The sequence below is a fragment of the Puma concolor genome, chromosome D4 (genome assembly GCF_028749965.1).
Source record: "Puma concolor isolate L17-30 chromosome D4, mPumCon1.1.hap2, whole genome shotgun sequence".
In the NCBI taxonomy this organism is placed as follows: Eukaryota; Metazoa; Chordata; class Mammalia; order Carnivora; family Felidae; genus Puma; species Puma concolor.
This window is the reverse complement of record NC_141679.1, coordinates 69134262-69143773: the sequence shown is the minus strand read 5'-3', so window position 1 is coordinate 69143773 and position 9512 is coordinate 69134262. Positions and strand designations below refer to the sequence as shown.

Below are 9512 nucleotides of genomic sequence, written 5' to 3'. Positions count from 1 at the left end.
ACAAGGGAATTAAAAGCAAAAATGAACTACTGGGACCTCATCAAGATAAAAAAACTTCTGCACTGCAAAGAGACAACCAACGAAACTAAAAGGCAGCCAATGGAATGGGAAAAGATATTTGCAAATGACGTTATCAGATAAAGGGTTAGTTCCCAAAATCTATAAGGAACTTACCAAACTCGAACACCCAAAAAACAAATAATGCAGTGAAGAAATGGGCAGAAGACATGAATAGACACTTTTCCAAAGAAGACATCCAGATGGCCAACAGACACATGAAAACATGCTCAACGTCACTCATCATCAGGGAAACACACATCAAAACTACAATGAGATACCACCTCACACCGGTGAGAGTGGCAAAAATGAACAACTCAGGCAACAAAAGATGTTGGTGAGGATGTGGAGGAACGGGAACCCTCTTGCACTGTTGGTGGGAATGCAAACTGGTGCAGCCACTCTGGAAAAGTGTTGGAGGTTCCTCAAAAAATTAAAAATGGAATTACCCTACAGCCCAGCAATAGCACTACTAGGAATTTATCCAAAGGATACAGGAGTGCTGATTCATAGGGGCACATGTACCCCAATGTTTACAGCAGTGCTTTCAACAATAGCCAAATTATGGAAAGAGCCCAAATGTCCATCAACTGATGAATGGATAAGAAGATGTGGTTTATATATACAATGGAATACTACTTGGCAATGAGAAAGAATGAAATCATGCCATTTGCAGCAATGTGGATGGAACTGGAAGGTATTATGCTGAGTGAAATAAGTCAGTCAGAGACAGATATCATATATTTTCACTCATATGTGGAACTTGAGAAACTTAACAGAAGACCATGGGGGAAGGGAAGGGGAGAAAATAGTTAACAGAGAGGGAGGCAAACGATAAGAGGCTCTTAAATACAGAGAACAAACTGAGGGTGGATAGGGGAGAGGGGGAGAGGAGAAAATGGGTGATGGGCATTGAGGAGGGCACTTGTTGGGATGAGCACTGGGTGTTGTATGGAAGCAATGAACCACAGGAATCTACTCCAAAAGCTAAGAGCACACTTTACACGTTGTATGTTAGCCAATTTGACAATAAATTACGCTAAAAAAAATATTTTCTCTAGGTCTGTTAAAAAAAAAAAAAAGATCCCCATTTTTTTAGATGAGGAAACTAAGGCTTACAGAAGTAAGATGATTTGCTCAAAGTTTCACAGTTAAATGAATATCAGAGCTGCAGTGAGAACCCACATCCCTGTGCTGTAGGAACATAGAAAATAAAAGCCATTCCCTGTTGTTTTTTCCATGGGGGGGGTGGGGAGGAAGCATCCGGGAGGGCTTTATAGGTTTGATCATTAACCTGGGCCCTGAAACCGCTTAACACTGGTTCATTTATTCAGCCAAAATGTACTGAGCGCTATTAGATGCGAGGCACTAAGAAAACATAGAATAAGATACAGACCTTCCCTGAAGGAGCACAGGGATTTCCATAGTGACGTAAAAAAAAAAAAAAAAAAAAGGAAAAGCTTGTGTCAGTGGCAAGTGTGACAGGAGAGTCCATGGGAGGCCATCCATTCAGCATGGGGCTGGGGAGTCATAGAAGGCTATCCAGTATGGGAGATCATAGGAAGCTCCTACTACAGTGTGGGGATTGTGGGAAATTCCTGGTCCAGTGTGGAGGATCATGAGAAGCTCTCCAGCCAGTGTGGACACCATGAGAAATTCCTGGTCCAGTGCAGGAGATTTTGCGAGGCTTGGGGAGGAGGGGATACCTGGGTTGAGTCTAGAAGACTGAATGGGAGAGCAAGGAAAAGAAGTGTCCAGAAAGACCCTAGAGCAGTATGCGCAAAGGTCTGGAGGCAAACTTTTTCTGGAGGCCCAGAGAACAGGTTGACAGACAGCCATCAGTGTGTGTGTGTATGTTCCAAGCCCACAGTGGGAAATTCATGAGGCTTAAGTCAATTCCTGGATTAGTACGAGTCCATTATTGCTCAGAATTGCATTGAGAATTGAGATTATAGTTTTGTGAAGTCATAAGGAACACAAAAGGGACACAAAAGGTTGTAAAAGGCATTCCAGGCGACAGGAAAGGAAGAATGGCCCTTTGGAAACGGTTCACTTCTCCCAGGCACCTTCCTCTGCCTGCGGCTATAGGGGCCTCTGGTTGAAGAATCCACACAGTCAAGCAAGGGCCATTGCTCCAGCAGGAAGGTGGCCCCTGGAGTGGGTCAGGGACAGACAGCAAGGAGCAGGGAGCTTCTCGGAGGGGGCTGGAAGACCTAGCCCTCTTGTCTGCACGAACTGTCTGGTTGGGTTCTGAAGCCGAACAGGTTGATTTTTCTAAAGAGAGGGAATTCTCCACCCCCAACCCACTCCACGTACAGTGATACAAATCTGAAGAAATAAAAATCCTCATCTGACTCCAAATCCTCTGAGTTTTCCCTGTGCCCCTCCTTCTAGCCATGTCATAGGAGGGCAAAGGTCCAAGACCTCTGCAGACCAGGATGATCCCACTGTCTCCCCACCCCCAACACTGGTACAGAGAACTGGCATACAGAGGTACTTGGGCATGGCCTGGGGCCAAGTGTGAGGTTCCATTCTCCCTCGGCTACGTTGCGATGAGAACTTGGCAGCCGGCTCACCCTCTCTGAGCCTCAGCTTCCTCCTCTGGGAGGCACTTCACGACAAGGATTAAATGAGTCAATGCAGGCGAAGCTCAGTGCCCACGGTCTTGTGGGTTTAGCGTCCTTCCCTCTTTTCCCCTGCTCGGCGTGGGCAACTGCAGTCCAGTGTGGGCTGGGTTTTTTCGGCTGGCATATTCCCTTCCTCTCCCTAGCCTATTCCCCACGGCTGACTTCAAGTCTTCCGTGACCCAGAGGTGCTGGTTCTTCCTCCCAGGCCTGACCCTGAGGTGCCCTCCCACCTGAGCCACGGCATGGCTCTCTCTCCCCACAAGGGGGCGTGTCAGGGCACAGCGGAGGGCACTCACCTTTCCAGCCTGTTCTCTGTCAGGTCCTGGCATTTCCCCATCCCTCACTTGGGCTTTTCACTTACTATTGTTGACAGTATCAGACCAACCCTCCTCTCACCCCAGCCCCACAGGCAAGCCTTCAAAGCACAACTCCTAACTGGTCCCTTGTTAGCCGTGGGTGCTGAGCTCCTAGTGCCACTGGTAGATATGGCAAATTTTGTCTTTGGCTTTGACACAATGTCCAGAACACAAATATGCAAAAAAAATAGTTGTGCTCGGATAGGCACAGTTCCTGAGTTATGTGTTCAGAGAGTAGAACAAGGGAGCAGTCCTCTGCTGGCACCTGGGCAGGAAAGCCTTCGCAAAGCATGCAACATTGAAGTGGGTTTTAAAGGTTGGATAGGAGTTCACACGAGGAGAGAGGAGTATGGGAGGATTTCTAAGCAGAAACCAGCATATGCAGAGGCCAGAGGTGTGGAAAGGCCTGGGTAATGACGTCCTGCTGTATGTGGCAAAGAGGGAGGGAGACAGGTGGAAGGCATGAGCTGGAGCAGGTCTGTAAAGGGTGTTGAAAGCCAAGCGGAGTCGTGTTTGTTATCCTGAATGCGGGAACAGAGAGCAGTATGGCAGAGGGGCCTCAAAAAAGCTCCAGGGGTCTGATATTCCAACATGTCCCCAGCAGACAAGAGGCATCCCTTCACCAGCGCCCCCGTGACCTTCCCAAGCAGTGTGTTCTGGGTCACTTGACTGGTCCAAAGTGGAAAAACCTTTCCTAAAGCAGCATCTAAAGCAGCTCTCACACTGTCTGCTCTCAGGACCTCTTTTCCCTCTTAAAAACTGTTGAGACGCCCAAGACTTTTTGTTCATGTTGGGTTACATCGATCAGTATGTATTTGATTCAAAATGAGAAATCTAAAAAAAATATTAAGTAAACCCACGTTATTTTTTTTTAGTCTTTATGAAAAATAATTATTTTAAAAAATGACTGAGAAGCATGGCATTGGACCCAGTTTTTGCAAATCTTTGTCGTCTGGCTCACTAGAGGGCTGCTGGCTGGCCACATCTGCTCCCAGAGTCTCTGCCTGAACACGGGCCTGGCCTTGGTAAGGACGCCCTCCCATCCAGCCTCTCACTGGAGGCAGGCTCAATGGATGGATGAGGAAACCAGGCACAGAGGTAGAGAGGCATGGCTGATGTCACGTAGCTGGTGTGGGGTGTGAAGGCAGAAATCCAGGCCTGGTTAGTCCAAGTGCTGACCCCCCAAGCCCCTCTGGTCTGGCCTCCGCTTGGAATTCTCAGGAGTGCAGCTGCTGTTGGTATGCTCTCCACCGAGGTCTCAGATGGAGACCCATCTGGAATTTGTTGCCAGCTACCGCTGTCTCTACAACCAGCCAGCTCACTAGACTGTCAGTCTTTCAGAAGCTAGTGCAAAGGTCCCTGGGGTGAGGAAGAAAAACAGAGCAGCCTTCAGGATACTGTTCATCCTTCAACTTCTTAGCTCTCTGAATTGGGGGGTGACAGAAGGGATAGGAGAGCCTAGATGCCCAGGAGGGATGCAAACACCCCAACCATATGTTCACTGCCCACGTGTCATCAATATTGACTGGGCATCTCCTCTTGTCTAGCCCTTCACTAGGTTCTGGGGATAGAGAGGAAAGGCACAGGTTTCCAGGAAGAGGGGCCTTGTATGGTTTTGGACACTGAGGAATTAGCAAGACTAAGGAGGTGGGAACAATCCCAAACCAAGTGCCTGGCCCTGGGTGACTTCATCATTTGCTGAATGTATGAATCAAGGAAGCAGCCATGTGCCAAGACAAAAGACATGATAGAGCAGAATTTGGGGTTGGGGGCCCACTGGAGATCACAAAGAGCCCAGCGCGGGGGCTGTATCCCCCTCCCCTAGTCTGCCCTTCGTGCCGTCTCCATAACCACTTCTAGCACCTAAAACACACATTGGTCCCAAGTAGAAGAAACTGGGGAAACTCACCCAGCACTTAAACTCCATGTGCTAGGACCCAGGGCACCTAGAGACTGATCTGGTGGCACAGCAAGGGGAACAAACAAGGCCTTCTCCTGGCAGAAATGCTATTTCTGGAGTGCTGAATTCAGAAGAACCCATCTAAACACATTTTCGCCTCCATTTAAGCCCGGTGAAAAGTAACAACTGAAGCATGAAAGCTGCAGCTGTGCAAAGTGGCTGAACAGGGTAACAGCTCAGCACTCAAACAGCAAGGGCGGCTTGAGTGCCTAAGAAGACCAGTCACACACACTGGAGGTGACAAATGAGTAAACACACGGACCATTAACGGCAGCCAAGTATCTCACCGTCCAAGAAAGGGGTCAGAAGCCTGGATGGTGAGAAGCTGGGATGAACCTGGTGGCATTGGACCGGAATGGAAGGCACGAGGTGAACTCATCAGTATTTACATATAGATGGAGCAGTGAGACTCCAGAAGCAGTGAGCATATCTAGCACCAAGTTTTGGTTTCTAAACACAATCTCTGCGGAAGGGAACCAGAGCTCCTTGAAGAGGCGCTGGAGCACAAGTACAAGAGCCTGGAGCACAGTATTGTGCCAGAAGTCAGGAAGAGGGGTGAGAAACACAGAAGCCAGCCTTCAGAATGCACACAACTGCAGAACCCGGGACAATGCACGCATCAAAACCGCAGCAGCGATGGACTACATGCCACTCAATAAAACGGGACTCTGAGCCCACACGAATGCAGAGGAACGAGAATACCAGAATACGGGAGACTGCTAATAAATGCAGAAGAAACTATGCAACTTGAAAATCACCACTTGGAGGGGCGCCTGGGTGGCGCAGTCGGTTAAGCGTCTGACTTCAGCCAGGTCACGATGTCGCGGTCCGTGAGTTCGAGCCCCGTGTCAGGTTCTGGGCTGATGGCTCGGAGCCTGGAGCCTGTTTCCGATTCTGTGTCTCCCTCTCTCTCTGCCCCTCCCCCGTTCATGCTCTGTCTCTCTCTGTCCCAAAAATAAATAAAAACGTTGAAAAAAAAAATTAAAAAAAAAATAATAAAAAAAAAAGAAAATCACCACTTGGCAACTACCTTAGTGCTACGAACTCAGGCAAGAAACACCAGTGGATACTAAAACTAATGGGCCAAGGTTTCATGAGAAATAGGATATTCTGTCTCAAAATATCTTATCATAAAACATTTACTAAATGCAAAGGGACAACGAGTAACTGTTCAGCGGAGAAGCCTGGCAGTTACCACCTGCCTTGGACAATCAGAGTGAACCAGCAGTGCGCCAAACTGACACCCTGGCCCCCCTCATGGGATGCAGTGAAAAAAGAGCACAGTGGCACTTCTGTGTTTCTTCCAAAACCACCTTAACTGGAGTCTAGTCATGAGGAAACACCAAACATAAATTGAGGGTCATTCTAGAAGGCAACAGTCCTCGGGGCGCCTGGGTGGCTCAGTTGGTTGAGCGTCCGACTTCAGCCCAGGTCATGATCTCACAGTTTGTGAGTTCGAGCCCTGCGTCGGGCTCTGTGCTGACAGCTCGGAGCCTGGAGCCCGCTTTGGGTTCTGTGTCTTCCTTTCTCTCTCTGCCCCTCCCCCACTCATGCTCTCTGTCTCAGAAATAAACATTAAAAAAAAAAAAAAAAAAAAGGCAACGGTCCTGTAATCTTAAAACAAAAAACTGTTAATTAAGGTCATAAAGACTAAGGACGGACTGAGGAATATGGACTGAAGCAAACTATAAGCATGGTGTGATACCCTGTATCAATCAGGTCCCTTTGCTACGAGGACATTAACTGGGACAACTGCACAACGGAAATGGGTTTGGGGTGGGATGGTGCTGGTAAAGGGGAGGGCTGTGTACTGTCCCTGTAACTTTTCTGTAAGTCTGCAATTGTTTAGAGGTGAAAAGTTGTTAATGCTCTTTGCAAAAAATGTAAACACGGTATAAAAATTGTAACACCAAAGTTAAAGATATGAAAATATCTTACGGGGTGCTTGGGTGGCGTAGTAGGTCGAGCATCTGACTCTTGATTTTGGCTCAGGTCATGATCCCGAGGTTGTGGGATCAAGCCCTTCGTTGGGCTCTGCGCTGACCATGGAGCCTGCTTAAGATTCTCTCTCCCTCTCTCCCTGGCTCTCTCTTAAAAAAAAAAAAAAAAAAAATTTACAATCAAATAACTTAATTAGTGAAACTATTAAACTTTTAATTTCCTTAGAACTGGAGACAAAATAAAAATTAGACAAACTGCTGTCAAACCAGGCCTAACTGACCAAAAAGAAATTTGAAACTCCAGCCCTGCCAAAAAAAAAAAAAAACCCTAAAGGACTGAAATACTAAAGTTTCAAAAATCACCTCAAAGTACACAGAATTAGTTGAAAATAACTCATCCTCGAGCTGTTCCAAGGCATACCTGCACCAACCCCATTCATTCTCATCTAGTTTCTAACCAATCACTTTTGAGTAATTTATCAAGTATTCTTCTAATCCGTGATTGCAGGCAAATAAAACCCAGACTAAAACTCACCACTGGATTTTTATGAATTTTGAGACAGCTTTGGACTTTGTTATAGAAGCTGTCAATTCCATAGGCAGTAACCAGCTGCAGGAGACACAGGCTTCCATGTGGAAGGCCCATCTAGAGAGCCAGCACAAGTGTAGGACAAAGCCTCCCAATGTTCTTGGCACAGCAAATGTAATAGCTGCCCAAAATACTGGGGGGAAAGAGAGGAGTCTGCTTGAGACGAGGCCAGCATTGAGAACAGCTGCCCCAGGTGCTCTGAAGACCATTTCACTGTCTGAGGAGGATTACAACCTCTTAACATCAATAACTCATGCCTAACCAGCTGGGAAAAGATGAGGGCGTACATCATGAAGAACGGCAAGCTGAGTGTCAGAGACAGGAGTTGTGAGTCTGGGATGGCTGTTTTCTAATCTGTACTCTTGGAAGACAAATCATGCACGCTCTACCTGGTGAAGGATCCTTTACTATTCAAATGTTGTCATGGTAGTTCAAACTCAATAGTCGTCCCAGCCTCCTCTCAGTGAAAGCTCTACCCGAGGGACCACTGCTTTCGCAATCAAGTATCACAATAGAGAAAAAACCTTTTACAGCCAACTTGTCAGCACCATTGTCCCTGTGGTGCCCTCATCACTGCTGCAGTGCTGGATCTTTCTCCTAGCAAGCTTAGACCTTCACTCTCCCTCCTTGCCACTGCCTGCCCTCCTCCCCACCCCGCCCCTCCATTCCCAAACTCCCTGCACTCTGTTCTGGAAACTAGTTTGCCACCCAACTAGGTCCAATGGCTACACTCCCCCATCTGGGGGTTCCACGTACTCTCTTCTTCCAGCTGTGGTCAGGTGCTTCCTCCAGTTGTCTGATCCTAGGGCCTAAGGATTCCCAGATGCATGCATCGCACTTCTTTGTTCTGGTGAATTCATCGCTATGCCAGGTTCAGCTTCAGACCGTGTGCTAAATTTCATTATTTGACCGTGAGAGCAAGGGATAGCGCAGCAACAGCAGAGAGTAATTTCAGAGTAGTACCCGAAGACACCACATACAGGCTAGGCTAGCACGTGAGGCACACGATGCTTGATACTACTACTCTGGAAAGGACCTGTGACAGTCACAGGCAACCCAAACCAAAGGTAAGACCCAAAGTCAAGAAGCCAAGAATGTCAAAGCAATGGGAAGCATCATATACTTTAATGTATGATGGGCTAGTCACACAGAACAGTGGTGGCCAACTTCCGCTGTAAAGGGCCAGATGGTAATTATTTAGGCTTTGCAGGCCTTAGTCTCAGTTTCAAGTATTCAACAGCAAACCTCTGTAGCACAAGTAGCCACAGGCAATATGTAAACAAATGAGCACGGTTGTATTTCAATAAAACTATTTATAGACACTAAAATTTTAATAATTTTTACACCATAAAATCTTTAAAAAAAAAGAAAGAAAAGAAAACCTTACCTCATGGGACTGCAGTTTGCCAGCTCCTGGCTTAGAAGAACAAAGTGGAACAAGATGGACATGGGAGATCAACTAAAAGGACATGTTGTAGCCAAGCCTCAGAGCCAGGGAACGCACCAGAATGGACTCGGTCAGGAAGCACTTACTCCCTGAAATTGCTTAATTTTGGTTGAATATTTTGTAGCAGTTTGAGGCTGGCTGCTAGAAGACAAGAGCATGGGAAAAACGGGAATTTACTCATTTTTTAAATTCATTTTTGCAAGAGTGTGGCAGGGGAGGGGTAGAGAGAGGGGAAGGGGGATAGAAAGAGGGGGAAGAGTGGGGGAGGGGGGGCGGGGAGAGGCAGAGAATGAATATGAATATATCCCAAGCAGGCTCCATGCTGTCAGCACAGAGCTCAATGTGAGGCTTGATCTCACAAACTGAGATCATGACCTGAGCCGAAATCAAGAGTTAGACACTTAACCAAATGAACCACCCAGGTGCCCAGGAAAAATGGGAATTTAACTAAAATTTCTAAAAGCCATCATGAAGCTTGATTTAAGGTACATCAAGTATCCCATCTTTGTGTTGATGTTTTGGTTGAGAAAAACAGA

General features: G+C 47.0%; 1 pseudogene across 1 annotated transcript in view; it reads right to left on the bottom strand.

The window, feature by feature from the left end:
* Positions 1-9512, bottom strand: part of LOC147574974 (large ribosomal subunit protein uL6 pseudogene) — a 21743-nt pseudogene extending 12231 nt beyond the window's left edge. Inside the window, exon 1 of the transcript XR_015242923.1 lies at positions 6939-9512. The product of XR_015242923.1 is annotated as a large ribosomal subunit protein uL6 pseudogene (transcript). The remainder of the gene's footprint in view (positions 1-6938) is intronic.